Raw genomic sequence first — 24,511 nt, 5'->3', positions numbered from 1 at the left:
GTTACGGTTAGGCTGAGGTTAGGGTTATGGTTAGGCTGCTGTTAGGGTTAGGCAGCAGTTAGGGTTATGCTGTAGTTAGGGTTATTATTAGCCTGCAGATAGAGTTAGGCTGCAGTTAGGGTTAGGGTTAGGCTGCAGTTAGGGTTAGGCTGAGGTTATGGTAAGGATGAGGTTAGGGTTATGGTTAGGTTGCTGTTAGGGTTAGGCTGCAGTTAGGGATATGCAGTTAGGGTTATGATTAGCCTGCAGATAGAGTTAGGCTGCAGTTAGGATTAGGGTTAGGCTGTGGTTAGGGTTAGGCTGAGGTTATGGTTAGGCTGAGGTTAGGGTTATGATTAGGCTGCTGTTAGGATTAGGCAGCAGTTAGGGTTATGCTGCAGTTAGGGTTATGGTTAGCCTGCAGATAGAGTTAGGCTGCAGTTAGGGTTAGGCTATGGTTAGGGTTAGGCTGAGGTTAGGGTTATGATTAGGCAGCAGTTAGGGTTAGGCTACAGTTAGGGTTAGGCTGTGGTCATGGTGTTGTGAGGGTGAGACTGCCGTTACAGTTAGGCTGCGGTTTGAGTTAGGCTACCATTAGAGTTAGACTGCAGTTGTGGTTATGCCACAGTTAGGTTTAGGCTGCGGTTAGGGTTAGGCTGTGTTTATGGTTAGGGTTAGGCTGTGGTTAGGTTAGGGTTAAGGGCTGCAATTATATGTAAATGCTACATCGAATGTGAATGTTTCGCATGTCAACATAATATCCTTTTCCACATTCTGAATGTCGCCATTTAGACCATGTCAACATTCTGGGGTTCAGAGTCATTTTGCCGCACTCCCCACACATGGCATTTTTTTGAGAATGGAATTAAAATATTGTTCAGGACATTGTTCCCAAAAGTGTTGCTGAATTTCTCAAAAATGTGTTATTTTTGTAAATTGCTTTAATCTCACCTTTCTGTTCAGTTCATCACAAATCAGCCTGATGGGGTTTAAGTCTGGAGACTGTGCAGGCCATTCCATGATTTGAAGCCTATTGTCTTGCTCTTTTCCTTAAATATAGTTCTGACATAGCCTGGAGGTAAGTTTTGGGTCATTCTCTTGTTGTAGAGTGGACCATTGACCAACTAGGCGTATACCAGATGGTATTGCTGTGGTAGCGCTTTTTGGATCAGGATGCCAGTCACTCTGTGCAATTTACTGATTGGGGATCCTGCAAAAGGAGCCCTTTATTATCACACTTCCTCTGCCATGTTTGACAGTTGTTATCAAAGGAGTTTATTTACTTATCTACTTTTAACATCAAAACATTGGGTATTTTGCTATTATAAGCATTGTCCTTTTAAATGTTGGGCTTAAAGATGTTGGGAAGAGGCAACCTTTTCAAACTGCTGCTTAGTAAATAAACCATACACACTGAGGAACCATCATTTCTCCTACTCAACAGAGTACAAACTAATTGTGTGAGGAACCAAAGACCTATAATTTTGATTCCTTGGTCCATAAGACCTGCTTCCAGCCTTTTGAAGTCCCCTATTGGTGTTTCATTGCCCAGGAAAGTCCATTGCTGCAGAACAGTTGCAAGTTCTTAACACATTACTTGTTTCATGAAAAAGGACTTATTTAAAACTATATTACATTTTTTCCAGATTTTGATCACCTAAACTTTTTTTTTTCACCTACAGTATAGTGGTTTAGGATTAACCTTTATACCATATAAAATTTTTTACTAAACTAAAATTGCTTGCGTTTCTATAAAACTGGAAAAATGGGGGTGATCTAAAACTTGTGAGGGGTAGTGTATAGTAATAAATTGCTGGGAATTGAATGTTAAGTCTTTGTTTCAGGTGATAGAGAGGTCATACAAAACCTAGGGTCAGGGGTAACAGGCATTAATGTAAGATCAGAATGCTGGCTAAATTCAGAACTAGAAACTACAAACAAACAAGGATTCCTAGCATTCCCAGAACAGTGGAAAAGATGGCTTAGGACATCAAAAACTGCAAAAAGACCCAGCATAGACGGAAATAGAAGACATAGTCTACAGGAGGCATCAGGAAGAGTTGCACAGAAAGGACATTTCTTCCCACCTGTTCCATTTGTATGGACAGAAAAAAAGCTGGATAAAGATGATCCTAACCACCTGAATATGGATCCTCTGCTTTGCAGTTGTTCCATCCATAAAATGATTCCAATGGCTGAAATCCCTGACAATGGGCTAGCACATGACATATGAAGGATACCTTAAGTATATATAAAGGCAAGGTAGGTTGGCTAATTTCAGCCATGTTAGTCACTCACAGGTGCTGTTACAGCATTTTGAGCAAAATAGGCATAAATTGCTTGAAACGTGACCATGCATAAATGTATATTTATTTATTCTGGCACATATGCAGAGGTGTACACAGCTTGATATACTTACACCTCAACATCAGAAGCATATGTACATGGTTTACTACAGGTCATCATCATCATCATCAGTGTATATTTGTATCTGCCTTATAGCAGGTGCAAGAGATATATCATCTAAATGGTGTATATGCATCTTTCTGCAGCCCTGAAGTACATGTAGTCGTAGAGCTTACTGGGCTTAGTCTACTTTGTATCTCTAGCTGCAGATAGACGTAAGTCTCAGATGTGTGCAGGTTTGTGATTATATACATTGCACAGTAGACATGCTCCATCAGCTCCACAATGTGTTCTCTCCTGTTGCCCTGATATGCAGAGCAAGTAGGAGCAGAAACAGTACCCAGATACCAACCATCCGGCTTATATATTGGCGTAGCCATAATACTCAGACACTAGGCCTCACTTTTTTTCAAGATTCAGACCCTTGATTCATTTTATACATCTGGGTAACAGTGGCTAATATCCTTAATGAGGTAGTTTATGGAACATGTTTATATGCTGGTCATTATGGTGATTATGGTAGCATTATGGCTCTCTGGCCTATTTTCTCATGTCACATTGTATCTATTTTTTATTTAACAATTATATGGTGATTGAAAAAATAATTACAAAATAAACCGTCTATTCTTGTCAGAGTTTTTGACTGTGTGGAGCCTCTGGTAGTAGATATCTCTATTGTTGGAGGTGACTTGAATTGGACTATACACCCAGAAATGGACACCTTGGGCACCTTTGTTAGGTGCTCCTCAAAATTGCACCAAGAGGTATGACATACACTACACATAAACCAGCTGGCTTCAACATCTGGAAGATAGGGATTATCCATTCTATTTTAGATGATGAATAGATAACTTTTTCGGCCACATAGGGCATGTCCGTAACTAGGGGGGCCTAAGGGGTCACGTGCCCTGGGCACCGGAAGGAGGGGGGTGCAGGGAACTCTGCCTAGTGATTCGGCCAGCTGCTCCTCCATCCCCGCTGTCCCCACTGTCACTGTGTGCTGTGCCTCCCACGTTAATAGGTGAAGTGGGAGGGCAGCGATTGCACAGTGTCTCCCATAGTCCACCTCCTTATGTCCCCATCTGATGGCGCTGACCGCGGCAGCAGGAATGACATGACACAGTGCTATCACCATCTCACCTGCAGCGTAAGGAGGAGGATCTACCAGACAGGATGACCCACGGTGAGTTACTACAAGCAGGGCTGCCAAGAGAAATCCTGGGCCACGGTACAACAATTTTCTGCCCCCCTGGTGGTGTGACCACAGCATGCAGGGGGCATGGCCACACCTCTTTAGGGGCGTGTCTAGCACATGAGAAGCACCCACTCACAGGAATATGGCATGCCTCCTAGCCAGTGCAGTAGAGAGCCTGGCTGTGTCCAGGTACTTTTCAGGGGGCATGGCCTAATCAAAGAAGGTGTAGGCATTGGCCCCCACTGGGCCCCTCCATAAGACCTGGGCCCAGGTAATTTGTACCCTCTCCCCCCTCTCTCTGCGCCACTGACTACAAGTAGATGTAAATGAGGGTTGATAATGTGCGCTGTTTCAGGGATTAAATGTGTTGGGGTGTGGGAGAGCTGTGTGTGGGATTATTTGTGCTGGGGTGGAGAGTTGTGTCAGGGATTATATGTCCTGGGGGGAGAGCTATGTCAGGGATTATATGTGTTGGGGGAGAGCTGTGTAAAGGATTATATGTGCTGGGGGGGGGAGATTTGTGTCAGGGATTATATTTGCTGGAGTGGAGATCTGTGTAAAAGATTATATGTGCTGGGGGGGAGAGCTGTGTGTGGAATACCCCCCTATACCTGCCTGGCACCACACACCTTATTGCAGTGTTATGTAGGAGTGCATGCCTCCCCTCTCCCACCCCCCACCCCATCTCTCCATCACCCCTCTCTCTCTCCCTCCCATCTCTCCTCTCTCCCATCTCTCTCCCATTTCTCTCCTCTCTCTTTCTATCTCTCCTCTCTCTCTCCCATCTCTCCCTCACCCCTCTCTCCCTCCTCTCTCCTCTCACACTCTCTCCCATCTCTCCTTCACCCACCTCTCTCTTCCCTTTCCCCTCTCTCACCCTCGCCCCCCTCTCTCTCTCTCTCCTCTCTCCTCCGTGGGGCTGCGTAATGAGGGGTACTATTGTACAGTGTTTTTAACTTTTAAATTATATTTATTTACTTTTTTTTGGGGACACACACACACACACCAAATTACTGCCTTGTCCTGGGTGCCGAAAATCCTAGTTTCGGCCCTGCATAGGGCTCTTGACCTTCTTCATCAAACTACCATTGGCTCTTATCACTTGGTCTGATCACGCCCCTATCACCCTGACATTGTTGACCGATTGCCCCCATAGGAAACAATGTGTATGGCATCTTAATGAACAAATCTTTGCTGATCCTCGCTGCAAATCTCTGCTGGAGGAAACAATTACTATTTTGCTCTTAATGAAACGTCAAAGGTCTCCAAGGTCACGGTGTGGGAAGCCCATAAATGTGTGCTTCGAGGGAGGTTGATCCAATTGGAGCGCTTATTTGGGTTGTTATTGTGCTGTTACTGGACCTTTGTCTTTTGATTGTTATATGCTTGTTTAAAATAATAGATAAACATATACTGCAAAATTAAATAAATAAATAAATAAATAAATACATACATAATTAATATAGTGTAATAATAAAATAAATAATAATAGTGTAAATGTTTTGGTTTTTCCAAATGTGCCCCATTAAAATGATAAGGAATATTGGCATCTCCAGAGCACCTGTAAAATGCTAATTATGTTTCCAAAAATGTTCCCTCTGCATACAAGAAAAGCTCCTTTAGCTACACTATGTCATCCAGCAATTAGTGTGCCTAGCTTGCATTAAGCAATAGATGCCCTGATACGCACAATTCCTAGTATAGGAGGATACAAACTTCACATAAAAACTGGTGTATTTGTCCACTTAATAGGAGCATGTCCCAAAATTAAATTTCAGCAAAAGGTCACATTTTTTCACTTTTGAAAATGACCCTTAGAGACCAATTTATAAATCAATATTTTCGGCTTATCCCACAAAAAACCTGTTACCCTCAAATAGTAAGTATCACCCCAATGTCCCAGCAGATATCACTGGGAAGGGCATTCAACATCACCTCCATTTGCCTGAAACAGGTGATCATAAGGGAGAGCCACGTTAGAGGAACCTACCGGATCTAGAGGAATATTGACTGCCTATAGAAAAAGCACTGAGGGAGATGTATCAAGTCTTGGAGACAGACAATGTGGAGAAGTTACCCAAAGCAACCAATCATCTATGAACTGTCATTTAACTAGCACAGTGTCTGAATTGACAGAATCTGATTGGTTGCTTTGGGTAACTACTCCAGTTTATCTCTCCAAGGCTTGATACATCTCCCATTCTGTATTGTAGCATAACATAGATAAACCTACCCGAAACTAAACTTTAAGTCTTTAGTGGTGGCTTCCTTTAACAGCGATGTGCCTACATATCTTCCTCTACTGTATTCTTTTTATTTTATTTATCGAGCTATGTTCACATTTCATTTCACAGTGTTCAGATCAGAAATATTTATGTGTATATGGACAGCAAGGCATGCAAGGAGGGAAGAGCCTCACCTAGTGCTTCAATGTGAGAGATCATTTATGTGACTTTAATATGTGTACACCAAGAGGGCTTATTTTATGACCCAGACATGGCGCAGCTCTGTGTTACATCTGAGGTGAGTCGCTGGACACCTTGTTTTTCCTAAGATGTAGAATAAGGGCATGGCCACACATTTACTCTAATTGTAGGATGGGTGGATAAAGTGTGCTTTTGATAAGGATATAATGTGTTATGATGTTTGCATTTGAAAAACAAAGACAAATGGGCTGATACTTCACTTGGCACTTCCTTGCTACTCAATGCTTCATGTGACCCAGTGTTACCCCTCGCAGCCATTATTCACTAATCCTATAATGCAGTTGGAGATAGAAGAGGCTATTTAACAGTTGAATAATGGATTGCATAGGTTATATTCTAATGTTTAACAAGCAGGCACGATACATGAGAAGGTTGTGACAGCTATCCTTTGATTACTTGGGATCAAGATCACAGATGAGAAACACCTGGGTCTTCCCTACAATTACAATGTACATTAGTAAAAGAAAGTATGTCTGAATGCATTTATGAAACTTTCTTGAATATATCTTAGACAGAATATCTCTGCATTGGGCTTATAAGGTGTGAAACAGGTAGGGATACTGCGCCCAGGACACCTCACAAATTAGATCATATATGTGAAGCACCATTCAGATTTATACATAGTCGGACTGGCCCACAAGGGTACAGGGGAAACCACCGGTAGGCCCCACTGCCTGAGGGCCTACTCCATCCTCTAGGAATCACGTTCCAGACTGTGCACTTGTATTATACATGGTAGACATGTTGCATTACACTGCACAAGACTATTGTGCATTTCAAGCCTCTGTGGAAGCTGGCAACACCCCCTTTGTAGACTGGTCACACCCCTAAGTATGGGCCCCAAGCACTGCATTCCCCCAGTGGGCCCTTCATACCCCAGCCCGATACTATATTTATACAGCTCCTGGGTAAAATTACAGTAGCATCCCATAAGTTCAACTAGCCCATCTAGTCTGTCCTAAACGCATGTACACACACATACATACATACATACATACATACATACATAAATACATACATACATACATACAAACAAACACACACACACACACACACACACACACACACACACACCCACACACACACACACCCACACACACACAGCAGGGTTACTATTTTTGGGGGAGACAATTAAACTACCAGTATATTTTTGAATTGTGGAAGGAAGCCACCAAGAGATTGATGGTTTTTGTTTTGTATTAAACATCTTTAGACATCCATAATTTTATTTTTGAAAAAATAATCAGGAAAAGTGTTTGGCCAAACATAGGCTACAACTTTATAATTGCATTTGTAAAAAGGAGTGTGGCCCAGAAAGCAGTTCCAACTGTATTAGCTACAGTAAATGAACCAATAAACCAATGGGGTAACCATATGACCCCTGACACAACATGAGGTGTGGAGAAACTGCTTTCCGTTCCACTAATGGATACCCCTACAAAGAAGGTGCCCAAGGTTGTGACACACTTACACCATCCATGGCTAATGTGCCACATCAAACTCTTGTGACACCTGTGGCCACTGAAGTCAATATTTCCATACCATGCTGTGCCTGTAGAAGGAATCCATATGTAAAAAAATAAGAACAATGAATAATATTGGGCAGGAGGGAAGAGAGAGAGAGAGCACTCCTACAAATACTGCATATATAACCTTCTTAATACCCTCCCCCTACCTCACAATTAGATTTCTTTAATAAATACCCAGGCAACCTTAAAATAATTACCTATTCCCAGTCCAAGCCTAAATATGCCGGAAATTTCCCTAAATCATGTCAATTATTAACAGAGCTCTCTAATCCGCATGTCAACCTGCTGTCTCCCTCCTTCCGTAGCCTCTCCTGTGTTCCTCCTGCGTCTCCGGTGTGTCTATTAAATGAAGTGCCTGTTCGTGAGCTCTGATTGGCTCACGAACCGGCATTTCATTTAACAGACATGCCAGAGACGCAGGAGGGACACAGGAGAAGCGCGCGCTGTGCCCTCCGTGTCCCTCCTTCACAAAACAGCGGGGAGCAGGGGGGAGCTGCCTGTACCTGGACCTTGGGGAGCATATATGGCACTGGCGGAGGGGGAGTATATTTTGCACTTGAGGGGGCATATGTGGCACTTGGGGGGTGGGAGCATATTTGGCACAGGGGGGGCATATGTGACACTGGGGGGTATATGTGTACCTGGCACTTGGGGGGGCATATTTGGCATTGGGGGCATGTGTGTACCTGGCACTGTGGGGGAATATCTGGCACTGGGGGCATATGTGGCACTGGGAGCACTGCCCTAGCAATAAGCATTACCCCCTAGCAATGAGCATGACACCCAGTGCATGAAACCCCTGGCAACGAGCATGACACCCAGTGCGTGAAATCCCTGGTAACGAGCATGATACACTGAGCATGAAAACACCTGGCACCGTGCATGGAACCAAGAGCATGAAACCCCTGGCAACGAGCATGACACCCAGTGCATGAAACCCCTGGCAACGAGCATGATACCCTGAGCATGAAAACCCCTGGCACCGTGCATGGAACCAAGAGCATGAAACCCCTGGCAACGAGCATGATACCCAGTGCATGAAACCCCTGGCAACGAGCAGGTAATTTAAAAGTAATTAGAAGCCTTACTGTAGGACTTAATGTGTAATGGGCATTGCGGTGTGTGGCATAATGTATCACAGACATTGCGGTGTGTGTCATAATGTGTCACAGGCATTACGGTGTGTGGTATACTATATCACGGGCATTGTGGTATGTGGTATAATGTCTCAGGGTCATTGCAGTGTGTGGCATAATGTATCACGGATATTGCGGTGTGTGGCATAATGTGTCAGGCATTACGGTGTGTGGCATACTATATCACGGGCATTGTGGTATGTGGTATAATGTCTCAGGGTCATTGCGGTGTGTGTCATAATGTATCACAGGCATTGTATGTGCTATAATGTATCAGGGGCATTGCAGTGTGTAGCATAATGTATAACGGGCATTGTGATTCCTGTCATAATGTGTCACAGGCATTACGGTGTGTGGCATAATGTGTCGGGGGCATTACGGTGTGTGGCATATTGTGTAATGGGCATTAATGTGTGTGGCAAAATGTCTAAGGGCCATTGCAGTATGTGGCATAATGTATACTGGGCATTACTATAAGGAGGATAAATGACAACTAATGTAAGGGGCATGAATCAGGATTATTTTTCTTTCCTGTGGTGGCCAACGTCTGGGCGTGCAGGTTGCAAAACTGGGGTATAAGGTAGTCTTTTCCTCCATTGCCACTCCCCTTTATGTGAAGCCACGCCCATTGCAACAAAGCCATGCCTCTTTTTCGGCGCACGCAGGTTCATTCCTTTGCTAGTGCCAATTATGGGGGATGGGAGGGGGGGGGTGCGCCGGAGAATTTTTTGGCTTGGGGGAGAAAAATTTCTAGTTACGCCACTGATACTGTATGTATGTATGTATGTATGTATATATATATATATATATATATATATATATATATATATACACAGGGTGATTCAAAAGTCGTCGTACACCCTTTTGTTTCAAAAACTGTGCAGGAATTGGGAGAACTGAATACCCCAGTAAGGTATGGGTGAGGTGGGCTATCTTTTAGGGTATGTACCTAACATGGACACCATCTTGAAATTGGCCATCTTGAATCATGCATATTACGGGTCGGCACACAAAGCACTGAACATCATTACTTTGAGCAGCAACTCCATCCACATCTGAATAAGGCACAATGGGCCTTATTCAGAACTGGTCGCACGCAGGCTATTTTGCAACCAGGTAATCGGCACCTTCAGGGGAGGGGGTAAACGCTTTGCAGGGGTGCGATCGGCTGTGCAGTAAGCTGCACAAACAAACGTTTGTGCAGTTTCTGCACAGCCCAGGGCGTACTCAGCCGCTGCGACGATCTGGACAGGTGGTGACGTCAGGAATCCTCCTCCGGAACAGCTGGATACGCCTGCGTTTTTCCGGCCACTCCCAGAAAACGGTGAGTTGCCGCCCACGAACGCCTTCTGCCTTTCAATCTTCTTGCGATCGCGAGTGCGATCGCTTTCTTCGTTAAATTCGTTGCTGTCCGGCGACACCCATCGCCGGCAGCCAACACGCCTGCGCATTGCGGGTCACATGCATGTGCAGTTCAGACCCGATCGCACAGCTGCGGAAAAATGCAGCATGCGATCAGGTCTGAATGACTCCCAATGTACATTATTCCTTACATTTTGCTGATCTACAAATCTGGTCCCAACACTCCTGCATTGTCCAAACTGCGCCCCCCTCAATGCCGCCACTATGCCACTTAAATGCAGAGTCAACGCCCCCTCCCGCCCCGTGAATGCCTCTGCCTATCAATCAGGCAAAGGCGTTCGCACAAGTGAGATGCAGTTGTATCTCACTGTGTGCACATGTGCATTGTGGCTGCTGTGCGTGCACACACTTCACAGGGCTTCAGAATGTGAATGCAATTGTACCTGCATTCCATGCTGAATTAGGCCCACAGTTCACAGGAGTTTTAGAAAATTCTCAATTCAACCTAACTTTGCTTGCACCAGGGTTGGATTAAGAGAGGAGGGGGTCCGCCTCTCTAGCAAGCGGTGACAGTGATTCTGAAGAGTGAGTGCAAATAAGCGCAAGCGAGCGTAAACTTCAAGGCTGTAGGATTGCATGAGCCTTGCACAGTTTGGTTAGGTTATTAAACAGTTAATAGGTTTGGGGGGCTGGATTTAATTACAATAATAGGAGTGTTAGGAAGGAGCTAGTGGACATTTTGTGTGAGGCAGGAGTTTCATCTGCCTCTTTCTTTCCGGATCTTCCCACCCTCCCTCCCTGCGTCATCTTTTTTTCCTACCCGTTTTTTCTTTTTCTTTGCCGGGTGGGGTTTGTCAACCTATATAGATGGCGGGAAAGAACGGCAGTCACTATGGCTATTGCGCTGATATGTGGAGGTGCGCTCTTTGCCCAATACATTGTATACTCTGGCCCTCCTTACCATGGGTCATTGGGCTTGGCTGTCTGGCCGGCCATATTATGGTGTATTGGGGAGAGAGTTGGAGACTCAGCACTTATTAGCGTAGCCAATGAGATAAATAAAGTCATGTCGTGGACATGTGTAGCGGCAATAAGTCGTAATGTCACTGACGATCTGGCCGTTCTTTCTTATTGCCACCATACGTAGTTTTAGTATTATAAATAAATAACGGTTGACCAATTTTAATGGCATTTCAGTGGTCTGTGTCCTTATTTCTAGATAAGGTAAGTTAGTTCATACTTAGTTGGTAAGGTTATCGTCTAATGATGTCATGCAGTCCGGCATCGGCTGATAGAAAGTTTATGAGCACTAGGTGGTGCGCTGATAATTTCCCCTACTGCGCAAGTGCAAAACGCTTGCTAGTGAGTCACTGCCGCGGGACTCCGGAGAGGTAAGTATTTAAAAAATGGGTGGAGGGCGTGCAAAATGTGGGCACCTCTGGATTCAAGGTCCCGTGTGCACCACACACATTGAACCCATTATAGATATGCCACTGGCTTACACACTTAAATTAAAAAAGTGCTTCAAAGAAATATAATGCGGGTAAATTGAACATTGTGATACCTGATGTGAGTGTTCAGGTGATTTACCAGAGCAGGGGACCCAGAGCCGGCCATAGGCATAGGCAAACTAGGCAATTGCCTAGGGCATTTGATATGCCTAGGGGCACCAGCAGCTACTGCTGATTAAAATGATATGCGGCATGCCTATATTCTGTGTGTAGCATTTCATATGCAGATACAGCCACAGTCTCACACAGTATATAGGCATGCTGCATATCAGTTTAATCAGCAGAAGCAGCTTGTGCATCCTAGCCACATAACAATGCAAATAAGTTGCATTTTCATTAAAAAAAAGGTGCCCGACGTTAGCATTGAGGCAAGATTTATGAGGACACATCTGTATCCAAGCAGAGGCAGAGATCACAGTGTTAGTGGCAGTGTGAGTGCTGTAGGCATGTGAGTGGGTTGGTTGTGCAGTAGTGTTCGGAATATGTGTAAGGAGCATTATGTGTGTCATGTAAAAATGCATTAATAATATGCTACATATGTGTGTCATTATGTGTATAAGGGCATTAATAATGTGCGGCATATGTGTAACAGGGTACTACTGTATGTGTGTCATTATGTGTACAGGGGCACTAATAATGTGCAGAAAATGTGTAGTGGGCACTATGTGTGTTATTATGTGTATAAGGGCATTAATAATGTGCAGCATATGTGTAAGGGACATTATGTGTAAAAGGGCATTAATAAAGGTTGTCATAATGTGTAAGGCGCATTATGTTTATAAGGACATTAATAATGTGTCTCATATGTGTAAGGGGCATTACTGTGTGGTATGTGTATAAATGCATTACTAATGTGTGGTATTATGTGTAAAAGGTGCTCTACTATGTGGCGTTGCGTATAGAAAGGGCACTACTGTGTCGTCTAATGTGAATAAAGAGCAATATGGTGTGGTGTAATGTGAATAAGGAGCAATTCAGTGTGATGTAATGTGAATAAGGGGCACTACTGTGAGGAGTAATGTTTATAAGGTAAAGTGGTACTACTGTGTGATGTAACGTGAATAAGGGGCACTACTGTGTGATGTAATATGAATTATGGACACTATCGCATGATAAAATGTGAATAAAGTTGCAGTACTGTGTGGCGTAATTGGAATTGGGGGTACTATTGTGTGGCCATGCCCCTTCCCAGCAAAAACACACCCCTTTTTGGGCGTGCGCCACATGTGCAAATTGTTCCTATTTAAAATACAGGGGGTACAAACACCAAAATAAGGACTGTTATGGGTGAGGGGTGATGGTGCTGGGAAAAGAGGTGCAAGGTTAGAGGCGAAACCAGCGGTGGTGCTAGGGGGCACCAGCCAAAATCTTGCCTAGGGCATCATATTGGTTAGGGCCGGCTCTGAGGGGACCCATGTGCAGTCTCTGTGCAGGCCCCCTCACTCTCACTAGTTCATTTCCCAAGTAGGCTCAGACACTGTGCCAGAGTCTTCTGTGCATGCGCTGACCTTCGTGAACAAGGTGTCAACACCATTTTCCCAGTGATTTCATTAATTCAGATGTGCAGATCTTCAGGAAAATGTTGCCTGCACCATCAGAGCTGGCCTTAACCAATATGATGCCCTAGGCAAAATTTGGGTTGGTTCCCCCTAGCAACGCCGCTACTTCCGCCTCTGACCCTGTGCCCCTTTCCTAGCACCATCACCTCTCACCCACGGTAGTCCTCATTTTGGTCTTCCTACTTCCTATTTTTTAAATAGAAACAGTGCACATATTCGGCACACAGAGCAAAAAGGGGAGTGTTCTTGCTTGGAAGGGGCATGACCACACATTAGTACCCCCAATTCAAATAGTGTCCACTATATCACACCGCTTTACCTTACTTTACCTTATGGGCCTAATTCAGACCTGATCGCGTCAGCAAATTTGTTAGCTAATGAGCAAAACCATGCTGCCGGTGGGGCAGATGTAACATGTGCAGAGAGAGTTACAGTTGGGTGGGGTGTGTTCAAACTGAAATCTAAATTGCAGTGTAAAAATAAAGCACTGCCGGTAGGGCAGATGTAACATGTGCAGAGAGAGTTACAGTTGGGTGGGGTGTGTTCAAACTGAAATCTAAATTGCAGTGTAAAAATAAAGCAGCCAGTATTTACCCTGCACAGAAACAATATAACCCACCCAAATCTAACTCTCTCTGTACATGTCATATCTGCCCTCCCTGCAGTGCACATGGTTTTGCCCATTAGTTAACAAATGTGCTGCTGCGATCAGGTCTGAATTAGGCCCAATATACTGTATGTTACTTCAAGTTCTCACCAGTGCCGGCGCTACCCACTCAGCAAGGGTATGCAAAGCAGGGAGGCGCCGGCCAGGAGAGGCGCTCTCCCCGCTCTGCTACCCTGCTGCTTTCTGTCCACTGTTACTGCCGGCTGCGCAGCGTGAACAGTGAAGTGCACCGTGCAATCTCCAGTCTCTCTCCTCCTCCCCCTGCCCATTACTCCACACTGCGCCTATTGGCAGGCCCTGGAATAGAGGGATACTAGGGGTACTTTTGCTTCCGAGGGGCCCTGGCACAACCCCCCCGCTAGTGAAAAAACTGCCTGCCAAACTACTTGGGCTGCACCGCAGTTGCTTTAGTGAGCACCACGGTGATAGCCTTCGGAGGTGAGACGGAAGAAGCTGAGCATGCTCAGCAGAGTCTGTAGCGTCTTCTTCCAATGACCTTTCCACCGCACATTGGGCCGTACTGCCGGCGGCAACGCACACCATGACGTGGGGGTGTTGCACAGTGCTTGCCGCATCTGACGCCATCAGCCACTCTGCATGCGCTGGCCTGGGACTGTCTGCCCGGCTTCCCTCCCTCTGTAGCTGTTCTGTGCCCGGCTGCTGCACAGATCATGAGGAGCCACTGTGCAAGAGGAGCTGCATGGCACAGAAAAACGTACAGTAGAAGATCAGAGGAAAAAGTTGAAAGAAATACAGTGAAAAACGTAAGAATTAAGCTGTTGTATTATATTAAGCTGTGGGCATAGTGGGGCATACTGTATGATGTCATTTGGGGCACAGTGGGGAGGGGGATTGGCACAGCATTGCCACTCTGTGCATGACCCACTGTCCTATGTTCTGTGAATATGTCTCACTGTCACCCCGAGTGCATAACCCACTGTCACCCTGTCTATGCCCCTCTGTCACCCTGTATATATCCCTGTCACCCGTGTATACATGCCACTGTCACCCTGTCTATGCCCCTCTGTCACCCTGTATATGTCCTTGTCATCCCGTGTATATGTGCCACTGTCACCCTGTGTATGTCCCTTTCACCCTGTGTATATGTGCTACTGTAACCCTGTGTATGTCCCTGTCACCCCGTGTATATCTGCCACTGTCACCCTGTGTATGTCCCTGTCACTCACCCTGTGTATGTCCCTGTCACCCCGTATATATCTGCCACTGTCACCATGTATGCCCCTCTGTCACTCGGTGTATACCTTGGAGGAGAGAGGGCGCAAATTTATATTTTGCAGGGGGGCGCCTAACACCCTAGCACCGGCCCTGCTTCTCACAGTAGTGCCCCTTATTCATGTTATACTACACCATATTGCTCTTTATTCACATTCAACCTTTATATTGCTCTTTATTCACATTAGACCACACAGAAAGTGCCCTTTTTATACATTACGCCACACAGTAGAGCACCTTATACACATAATGCCACACATTAATAATGCCTTTATACACATAATACCACACATATGACACATATTATATGACACATTGTCCTTATAAACATAATGTACCTTACACATTATGTCAACCTTTATTAATGCCCTTATACACATAATGTCCTTTACACATATGCCGCACATTATTAATGCCCTTATACACATAATGACACACATAGTGCCCCTTACAGATATGCCGCACATTATTAATGCATTTATACACATAATACACGTAATGCCCCTTATACATATGCTGAACACTATTGCACAACCAACCCACCAAAACACAGCACTCACACAACCGCTAACACTGTGACCTCTGCCTCTGCTTGGATACAGATGTGAGTTCATACATCTTGCATCAATACGCCATGCAGCAGGAGATACCTGGCATGAGTCAGCTGGACGCTCTATGCCAGCTCTGCTAACATTGGGTGCCTTTTTTGCTGAAAATGCATTATATTTGCATTCCTATTTGACTAGGATGCTGATTAAAATGATATGCAGCATGCCTATATTCTGTGTGAGAATGTGGCTATACGTATCTGCATACGAAATGCTACATTACAGTGATTTCCAGGAATACACTGTAACGTAGCGTTTCGTATGCAGATACAGCCACAGTCACACACAGAGTATAGTCATGTCACATATGGTGCTTGTGCCCATAGGCATTCCAAATGCCCTAGGCATTTACCTAGTTTACCTATGCCTAGGGCCGGCTTTGTGCACCATCCTCCCAGTGTTTTCTGCGGCACCGACAGAGAGTTAAGTATCGTGAATGTGTACAAGATGTGCAGTGTTGCCCCCAGGGGACCTAGTGCATCACATACCTTTCACCTATTGTAGAAATGTCCACGTAAGTGTGGGATCAGGAGAACAAGATAGGATCCATGATTATAATTTTCATGGATTTTTTTTTTTTTAATGATACTTTGCTTTTAAAAAATTCTCTGAGCAGAGCAGTAAACAGAGAGCACAGTCCAAACTGTTGCTGGTTTGATCTAAGTAACTACTTTTGAGAAACTGTTTAATACACAGCTGCCTGTCATCAAATACAGATCTGTCTGATGGATTGTGCACTTAACTGTTACATTTTTCTTCATTTGCTCTTCTTGTAAAATAACAAGATTGTAGATACCTTAAAGGCACAGTCATACACCACGCAGAACACATTCATTTACCATGTCCACTTCGCTGTCACCTGTCAGTAAAGACTTACTAACTGCTAATAATTAGAAATACGGTAGCATAGACATTTATTATATTTGTTTTTTTATTCATGGGCAGCAACAACAAACACATTATAAGCTTGTTATGGGCCCTACACACTTCGTGATCTGCCGCCGAGCTGCCCGACGGTGGATACGGCCGACGGCGACCTGACGGCGAGGCGGCAGTGATGGGGGGAGTGAAGTTTCACCCGGCTCCATAGCAATGCAGGCAAATATTATGGACGAAATCGTCCATAATGACCTGCATGCACAAGCGACGGGGCACCAGCGATGAACGAGCGCGGGCCCGTGCATCGTTCATCGCTGATACCTCCACACTGAAAGATATGAACGGTATCTCATTCATTAATGAACGAGATCGTTCATATCTTTCAGTATTCTCGCCAAGTGTGTAGGGCCCATTACTCTGCAACATAAAGTCTTAACTATGTGCAACTACAGCAAAAGTACAGTTGATTCCTGGAAAGCTGAACAAAGTGATGCAATTCAGTGACAAATTCTGGAGTTATTAAAAAAACAAGATAGCGGGGGGAGCCTTAGTGATCTGTGATTGGCTATAAGAAGAGGCTGCCCTGATGCTGGGTACACACTAGTAGATACGTATCTGCAGTTCAATTGATCTGCACTGCAGATATATCTATGGAAGGACCAGGCAGTGTGTTCAGCATATACAGTGCCCGATCTGTCGGGACTGACGTAAGGAACTGGGTGGGCCCGTCCAGTTCAGCTGTCAATCACCGCCGGCTGCTGCAGCATGTGTACGGGCGGGCAGCTGTCCACCCGTACACACAGCGGAGCACCAATATATCGGTAGATATATTGGTCATCGGCTGTGCTGCAGGGCTGACGCGATATGTCTGTGAATGATGGCGTTCACAGGCATATCGTTCGTAGACACTGGCCGACGGACCCGCAATATATCGGCCGTTCAATAGAACGGCCGATATATTGGCCAGCGTGTACGCACCTTTTGATTGTATTATCTGAACAAAGTACAAAAGCAAATAAACAAAACGAGATGTCCAGACAATCACTCAATCACTCACTTATAGTGGCATCATTAAAAATTTGTGACTTATACTCTGAAAACACCTGTTTTCAGGGAAAACCCACAAATATTAAGTTTCACCCCAATGGCGTACTAGAATGGGAGAGCGTCTCCGTCACACCAGGAGTGCACGCCTGCGATGGAGCCGCCTTAGATGAGCGAAGCTCCATCTGTATGAAGGAGGATATCCACTGCGATCCCTCCATTTCTGACAGCAGTGTTAGCCCCCATAGGTTTCTAATGAGGGTGCGATGCTGGCAGATTTACCAAGTAGTTTGGTGATGGGCTACACTTCGCAGAGTTAGCTGGCAAAGGGTTCCTCCCAACAATGGCCGCTGCGCATATATGGTCAATATACATGTGCAGAATTCCAGTTAGTCACTTTGAGAATATCACGGGGATGGGTTCCTTTCAGAGCTCCTATCCCTGCAGATGCTGTTTGATACATGCAGGGTGTATAATCTCATACTACATTGCAATTGTGGGTGCTAATATTGGGATTCATTTAGATGTGGACAGAGGGGCTATCGCTGCTGCTTCCTTGTATGTTAATGCAGCAGGAGGCCTGTTTTACAAGTTGATGCCTCCTGTTGCAGTAGTGATTCGACCTGAATCCTATAACACAGGCATCGGATCACTGACTCACCATCGTGCGGCTTACAGCACCAATGGGACATGCAAGCCACCCATTGCAGAGGCCAGAAAATCTCCAACCGACAACGGAGTTCCCTGGCCTCTTCACTCCCTAACAAACGGAGGCCATTCACGTACCCTCCCCACCTCCAAATGACACCAGACTGTCAATCACTGACAGTTGCACAGAATGGGTCCTGAACATGTGCAAAGTACCAAGCATATCAGGATGCAGATCCAACAGGATCTGAATGAGGGCTATTGTGCACAATAGCAATGCAAATGCAATCACTGATAAATGAGCCCCTTGGAGTCATGTATGCAGTAGCGGATCTTGCCACGGGCAAGCAGGACTTTTGCCCGGGGCGGCGCCATCCGGAGGGCGCCGCACCATTGCAAGATTCGCTACTGTGCCCCCCCGCTGTGTCCTGCTGTGTCCCCCGCAGTGAAGGGAACTAGACGCTACGCGTCTAGTTTCCCTTCCTGGAGAGGACCTTCCGAGCCTGGCACTGAGCATAAGAATGCAGACCCGGCGCTGCACACACCTCGCCCCGCCCTCCCTCTACTGATTCACTCACAGGCCCCACCCACCAGCTCGCTGATTGCCTGCAGCTCTTCTATCCAGGCCCCCGGCTGGCTGGACGCACGGTGCTGCTGGATGGTGGAGCTGTCGTGCTCTGTGCTGCACCCCGGCTCAAAAGAGAAGCAGCCAGGTCACTCTCCACAATATGCCTGAGTGGTGTTTCCTCACAGTGACAGGTGCTGTTACTCTGCAACACCTTACCTGAGCTCTGTGGGTGCCTCTGTATCCATACTCACAAATGGGGGCACAACTCTACAGGGGGCGTAACTGACCACGCCCCCTGTGTGAATCCACGCCCCTATTCTCCGCCCAGGGCGCCAAAATACCTAGAACCGGCCCTGCATGTACGGTAAGGCATTTTAACTCCATGTAAATATGTAATGTATAAAATTGTTGAACTGTACATGCTCATGATAAATAATGGTATTTTCAGCTGACTGTTTCTAAAACTTGCAGTACTTGCATTTGGAGGGACAGATTGGGGTGTTCACATATAAATTCAGTACTGTAATGGTGTGGAGATACAGTAGCATATCTATAATGGGTGCACCCTGTCATTCTCGCCTCCACCTCCTCCTCTAGGGATCAGGTTGAAGACTGTGCACTTGAATTATACTATATATATATATATATATATATATTACCTTATACTGCACAGGTCTAGGGTGTATTCTCTACAATACATTGCTGTTATTAATCTGGTACATTTTCATGATGAACTAGCAGTATTTACTATAGAGATTTATCAAGTGGCCCAGACAATGAACTCACTAATGGTTAGCCAAGCCTCTGTGGCAGATGGCCACACCCCCTCTTGAGAATGTCTACACCCCTAAACATGGGCCCCTACCACTGGATTCCCCCAGTGGGCCCTTCATGCCCCAGTCTGACACTGCATATTAGCAAGGGCGTACCATAGGTTCATGCTGTGCAGCTGCTATGGGGCCCCAGAGCTGAGGGGCCCACCTTCCCTGTCACAGTTACATGTGTTATATACATTTTTCACCACTAGTAGATACATAGGGGCCCTTACAAACTTTTGCCGTGGGGCCTACAAAATATTTAGTTATGCCCATGGTCCTGATCATTGTAATGTGGTATAAAATGAGCTAGAGGGCATTATAATAAAATGTTATATAATATGAATTGGGGCAGTGTAATGTGGCACATTATCAAGTGGAGTCATTATAGTGTGACATAATATGAACTGGTTGCACTGTATGTCATAATGTGAACTGGGGGTTCTTTGTAATAGGTACTGGCAGCCCTACAATGTGGCATAATGTGAACTAGGCCACTACTGTGATTCATAAAATAAACTAGGGCACTACTATGGCGCATAACATTAACTAAGGCACTACTATGATTCAGAGAATGAACTAGAGCACTATTATGGTGCATACTTTGCAGAAAGGTTATCTCTAGAAGTATTAGGACAGGGCCCCTTCAAAATGTTGCTATGGGGCCCACAAAGTTCTGGCTACGCCCCTGTATATAATAAAGATGAGCGAGTTCGGTTTTACTCAGATTTACCCAAATCTCCTTATTGGCTATCGGACGTCACGTGTTTTGGTTAGCCAGTAAGAAAAATCCAGAAAATAATAATTCTGGCGTAAAGAACCGAGTAAATCCGAACCCGCTCATCTCTAGTATATAAGGATACGTGCAACTCAAAATACAGCTTCAGAGGTGATGCACTATTGTGTTTAACTGTAAATCAGGCTGATGAAATGCAGCATTTTGGCTAACAAGGTTCTTTCACTTCATCTGTGGCAAAAGTAAAATTAGCAGCCAGGACTAGCTGTATTAGTGCTACAGTATCTGGTAGCTGTCGGGTGGCTCTACCTGCTCTTCTATTCTCCTCCATTCTTCATTATAACTACAGAGTACAAGCTCAATGTTTGCGTGATTGCCGAAGAACCACAAAAGAATACCCTTATCAGTATCACAATGCTTTGCATTGATCCAATGTTTTTTACTTTAGAAATAGCAATTTGTTGGTACCTCTCTTCAACTGATGTTAGCCATGTGACCGAGGACGGCACCAGGCACGTTCCAATAAAGTGGCCAAACAGGGCGCCGCACTTAATGGGCGCTGCTAGCTCTCACCGCCATATTGGAGACTGGAGCCTGTCCCTACAGCAGCAGCATCCATTCTGCGGCCCGTCTCCTGGCCTCCTAGCAGTGGCTGTGTGATGACGAGAGGGAGTGCTGTGGACCGCCCACAGCACTCCCTATCATCGTCACAGCCACTGCTAGGAGGCGGGCCATGGACGCTGCTGCTGTCCCTTCCCGCGCACACTGTCACCAGTGCAGACCAGTTCTTCCTCTGTTGGCTGCTGCGAGAGTGCGGTGCATCTAGAAGCAATTGGATCCTCCTGAGCACCCTTTCAAAGTAAGCCCTCCCTTAAGGGTACTTTCTTTTCTCATATGGTGCACTGTTCTAGCGGATCATGTGTATCTCTCACTGTGGGGCATATAATGTGTATCTCTCACTGTGGGGCATATAATGTGTATCTTGCACTGTGGGACATATAATGTGTATCTGGCACTGTGAGGCATATAATATGTATCTGACAGTGGGGGCATATAATGGGTATCTGGCACTGTGGGACATATAATGTGTATCTGACACTGTGGGGGCATATTGTGTATCTGGCACTGCTGGGGGCATATCATGTGTATCTGGCACTGCTGGAAGCAGGGGCGTTTCTACAGAGGAGGGGGCCCGTGTGCACCTCCAGGCGAGCCCCCTCCTCTGTACAACGCTACTGCGCAGTGGCCATTTTGGCGGTGATTCCCACTGCGACTGCAGTGCCCACTGCTGGTTTCCGGAATGGTAAGTATTAAAATGGGTGCAGTGTGTGTGGTGTGGGCCCCCCAGGGAGCCAGGGACCCATGTGCACCGCACACATTGCACCCATTATAGAAACGCCAATGGCTGGGGCATATTATGTGTATCTGGCACTGCTGGGGGCATATAATGTTTATTTTTTCACTACTGGGGCTGTATGTGTATTTGGCACTACTGAGGGCATATGTGTATCTGGCACTGCACTACTGGGGTCATTGTGTGTCTCATACTATACTGGAGACATGTGTAAGGAACACTACTGTGGGCGTTATGTGTAAGGCTGCTAATTGTGTGTGTGTGTAGAGGGAGTGTGAAAATATATTTATTTATAGTTTGATTATATAAAGTTGCAAGGTCACGGACACTTTTCCATGGTGGGGTGGGGAGGGGGGGGGCACTTTCAAATTTTCTCACTCAGGGCTAGTAGGCCTGGAGCTGGCCCTGCATGTGATATCCTTACAGGAACAGTGGCACAATCTTTTCCCCTTTGGGAGAGCTGGTTTATCCGTGGAGACAGGGAGCTTCCAAATTCCAAACACATTGCCAGACTGTATCAATGTTTAGGCGGTATCCAATTAGCCATAGTAATTTACCACGACTAATAGATTCGCCAGGGGCTATCCAATTAGCCCCTGTAGCCTGCATTTTTGGTGGGATTATGCTTTGCGTGCCACAGGCAATAACATATGGATCCAGATACTTATCCTGGATCCCATGTGTTATTTTTCTCCTGAATAGTGATCATTGTGTATCCGGTATGTAATATAGGTGTGACCTGTGTATAATTAACAGTTTGTATCAGGTGTGTGATATCAGTGTGGCCTGCGTATAATGAACAGAAAATATAAGGTATGTGGTAACAATGTGGCCTGTGTTTAATGAACAGTGTATCAGGTTGTGATACCAGTTTGAACTTTGTATGGCAACACAGAAAAAAAGAAAACATGCCTGGGCACACCCTAAGCACTAAGAACACTTGTAATTAGAATTAATTATATTAATTTGCAATTTAACACGGAGTACAATTGTGGTTCTTAGCATTATATGGGTACACCTACCATGACCAGGTGACCTCCTCAAGTGGTTCCCTAACATTCCTAAAGTCCAGAAAACAGGACCCACCGGACAAACACAACTTAAACGCCCCAAGGCATCATGCTAGTAAGAAGTAGCAGTTTAAGTATGAAAAATGGATACATTAATAAAAAGTAGCAGCTTACCGTATAGGCTAAAAGTGTTAAATACGTGAGAAGTCACAATTAAAGTATCAAACAGTGTTACATTAGTAAAAAAAACACTTTAAGTGCTAGAAAGTGTTACCTTAAGTGTAACAATAATAATGCTCCAAACTAGAACGGCCAAACCATCTCAGGCTGCCCTACTCCATGAATCTGTTCCTAATGCTGACATATTACTGTATATAAATTTCTCAAGGCCTTACCCTCCATAGTGCCTATTACAATACAATATGTTGCCTGCAAATGCAAGGACCTATACTAATTAAAAACACACCCCTTTGTACAGCAATAAATGTATTTCAAATGTGTAGCATTGGTGTGTTCTGGGTTTAGTGATCAGTGTTTATCAGGTATTTGAAATACGTTTGACCTTTGTATAGTAATCGGGGGGTACCAGGTGTGTGATATTTATATAACTTGCATTTAATAATCACTGTGTATTAGTTGCATGTATTACCTGTGTATAGTTAGTAATCAATGTGTAACAGGTGTGTGATGTCATGTGAACTGTACGTATAGTGTTCAGAGAGTATCAGGTGTGTGATGTGTGTATTGTAAATTAGGTGTATGATATCAGTGAAACCTGCATAGAGTGATCATGTGTTGTTGTGACTGTGTATGGTGATCAGTTGGTATCATGTGTGTGATATCAGTACAGTGATCATTGCAATCAGGTTTGTGATGTTGTGTGAATTGTGTCTAGTAATCAGTATCAGGTGTGTAAATAGAGTGTTGTGGACGGTTCAGGGGAGGAAGGCCCCAAACCAGTATCTTGCTCTGTGTGCTGAAAGTAACTTTAGCAGCGCACAATGAGATAGTGACCGGCTTGATTAATAGTGTTGCCAGAATGGAATGAAGAACATTTTACAAGAAGGCTGAGAAAGTGTTGAAACGCTGGAGTAATACGCCACTGAAATAATGAAAGGTGGCAAAGATTATTCTTTTGATGAACTTATTCTTTGATAATATATTGAATATTTTTTGCAGCATCAAAGGAAAACTGTTAGGACAGACTCATCTAAGCGAAAACTATGTCAACATAGAAATAACTTTCCAGGTATGCAGGGATGTAGTAGTAAACATGATATACCAATCAATAACAGGATACTTATTTTAAAATATCAATCATAAATCAATGAAAATCAACTAAAATCATATTACATAAACAGGATATTCTTACAAATTAGGGATGGTAATTGAATGATGAAACATTGGAGCATTTATGTTTTGGCTCCAATGTTAAAGTTGGAGAGTGCTACTGTGCATACTCTATCTTTAGGTTCTTACAGGGAAGTTCAAGTCCCTAGCCAAGATGGCCGCCTACCCTACTACTGTGCACACGTGATACCATCTTGTCACAGTGGGATTTATACATGAAGCAGTGAAAAGTGTGGAGAAGTGAGCCAGTGGAGAAGTTGCCCATGGTAACCAATCAGCATTGAAGTAACATTTATAATTTGCATACTATACAATTGTACGAAGCAGCTGACTGGTTGCCATGGGCAACTTCTCCACAGGCTCACTTCTCCACTCTTTTCACTGCTTCATGAATAGACCCCTCTGTTAGAACACCACAGATGTGTTCCACTTAGAT

This window comes from Pseudophryne corroboree, chromosome 5 (assembly GCF_028390025.1).
Source record: "Pseudophryne corroboree isolate aPseCor3 chromosome 5, aPseCor3.hap2, whole genome shotgun sequence".
NCBI classification, from domain to species: Eukaryota; Metazoa; Chordata; class Amphibia; order Anura; family Myobatrachidae; genus Pseudophryne; species Pseudophryne corroboree.
Note: the sequence above shows the minus strand (reverse complement) of the source record.